The sequence below is a fragment of the Ailuropoda melanoleuca genome, chromosome 18 (genome assembly GCF_002007445.2).
Source record: "Ailuropoda melanoleuca isolate Jingjing chromosome 18, ASM200744v2, whole genome shotgun sequence".
Lineage (NCBI taxonomy): Eukaryota > Metazoa > Chordata > Mammalia > Carnivora > Ursidae > Ailuropoda > Ailuropoda melanoleuca.
This window is the reverse complement of record NC_048235.1, coordinates 5,926,524-5,929,288: the sequence shown is the minus strand read 5'-3', so window position 1 is coordinate 5,929,288 and position 2,765 is coordinate 5,926,524.

Sequence of the window (2,765 nt, the reverse complement as noted above, 5' to 3'; positions counted from 1 at the left end):
CCCTGAAAACAACCGTGGTCAAGATTGAAGAGAATAGAGATCGATGGGAGTTTCAGTTTCAGACCTGAAAGTTAGTTGGACTGAGAACTTTGTACTGTCCTCCAGGAATAGGTTACAAACAATTCTCCTACTCAGATTACAAAACTGAAAGTCCCTTCCACTCTCTTGGATGCCCTTAGATTATCAGTAAAAAATAAATATGTATTGTTATTGGGGATACTTTGTATCTTAGCATAATCCAGACAACCCTCATGGAAACAAAGAGTTAAATGTGAAATAAATAGGGCAACTCCAAATTCACTTAACTGGCGAAACAGAAATACATATGCTGAGAGCAAGTAAGTAAGGTATTGCCTTGTCTCTGTGCACCGTGGAATTGCCACCTTTCCTGAGGAAACTGTGTATGTTGAATGTGCCTGTCATTTTCTGACACAATGATCGAACAAAGGCGCCAGGGTCAATGGATATTTAACCTCTCTGACCTCACATTCCTGCCTTGCTTCATCGTGGATCTGCAACCATATTTCTGCTTGATAATTAAGATAAATATTCTCAGTCAGAAGAGTAACGTCCTCCTAGCATGTGTGCCCAGTCATGGAGGATCCCAAAAGGGCCCGGTTGCTTTTTCAACTTCCGGTTCAACAGAATCATCTTGGTTACTTTGGCCGGTGGGGCAGGCAGGTAGGGGGTTTCTGCGGGGGGGGAGCACTTGTCCCCTGGAAAGTAGGACAGCCTACTTTAGAGTAGCACAGCCTAAGTCATGAGAACAGAGATGAGAAGGACAAGAAGTACCAGTGGGTCATGAGTGTAAATATGAAAGATCACTCACAGCTCCCTCTTCATTCCTAGACCCTGATCATGGCCATGAAAACCAGCACTGAACGCTGGTTCTGAGTATGTATTGTATCCTACCAGAAAGTACCACCAACTTGCAAATGTTCTATGTCAGGTGGCTCTATAAATTAGTCCTCATAAAGCCATTCCACCATTAGAAAGGACCAACTATTCTCAAGAAATATATTTTATTCCACAAAACTCAGCCTTACTTCTTTTGCCCTAAAACAATGTCCTCATTCATAAATAGTGTCGTGAATGATACTCATACTGTGAGTTAGGCATTCAGAAAATTCAGCTGGTATCAAAATGCAAAGCTGTATTCAAAATAAATCTCCACTCCAGTGATGGCAAATCCCTGCTTTCTTCACATTAGAAGTGGTCCAGTACAACCAAGTAACACCTAGGTGTCAAGATTGCCTCCCATCCTCCTTGGGATAGCATGCCATTGGGGGCCATGCATTGATCAATACTACTGGCACTCTGAGCAAAACACAGTGGTAGTAGCCACCTCTCACTTGGCAAGCACAAGAGATCTTTGTGGTTGAACCCATGAAAAACCAGCATCCTTGCCAACAACGGCCACTTTGTCCTGAACCCACTGAACAAGAACTGGAGAAGGTAAAGACGGAACTAACATCTATAAGACAAGTCATCCTTTACACTGGGTCATGAAGAGCTACGTCTTCAGTGAGAGCCCTTCAGTGAGCATTTACTCGAGTCACTAACGTGTCCACATTCTCTGTACATTCTTGGATGTCCTGCCACATAGTCTTCCCCAAGCTTACTTGTCTCCTATTTTCCAATTTTCTTCTTCCAGGTGCTGATCAACCATCCAAACCATAAGCAAGTCCCCAAGAATTGGTGTAGATCCATACCCCTTGCACTCCATCCAACATATCATGAGATATGCTGCTTAAATATCAGGTCACTGAGATTTCCTCCTCCACCCTCCCGAAGGCCAAGTACTATCACACAAAAAGCTTATCACTCCTGACTCATGCCAGAAGGTCACATAGCACCATCTATAAACTAAGTTCATTCTTTTCCCCTCAGATAACCCAATATAAGGTCACAGACATGGATTGAGAAAAGGATGGATGGCAATGAGCTTATTAGCTCATTCAGGGCTTTTCAGATCCCCAGATAATCCCTTCAGTTTAATGCTGGGGAACTGTAATGATTTTGAGACTTCAAGGATCAGAAAAAAACTTATTTTATGATGTGTCTCTCAAATCTCCTAGTTACCTGGTATTTCAAAACCTGATAGTAAGCCAAGAATTATTCTCAAGAGAATATTTACTTCCTGCAGAGAGCACAGTTTTGCTCCCAAGCCCTGGGGGCGCCCACACTGATTCCCACAGCATCCCAGTCAGACGCAGACTCTCCCAGCACCACCGGACCCACCAGAACATGGGCAGCAGTGCACTCAGAGCCAACTGAGCAAACTGAAGGATCTTCTTTGATTCTGGGCCACAAAGTGATCAGCCTTTGAGTTATTGGTTTATTGAGTATTTGGATTGGAGCAGGACCTAAATATGGTATACGCTGTCTCCTAAACCAAAGATGTCCAAGAAGAAAGGCTGCCATTTGCCTTTCCCTTTAAAAGTGGATATATTATCATGACCCAGTTTTCTGAATCCCTGGACACCTCACCATAGGGGCAAGTCCCAGAAATCTACAGGAAAAAGCTTCCACCCCAGCATTTGCACGTATATAAATAGGCTATCACAAAATTCTGTCAACATAACGTCACCAAAGTACTAAATCAGTATTACCCATCTTATAAAGTGGTGATATAAGCAGATGCCCTGCTGACTAAATTATAGTGGGGGGGGGAGGAACACTGATGACCAAAGGCACGATAGTGAAATGTATTTTAGTGTAAAAGCAAGCTTCTGGCATTCTCTGTGTATTGAGGAAAAGAAAAA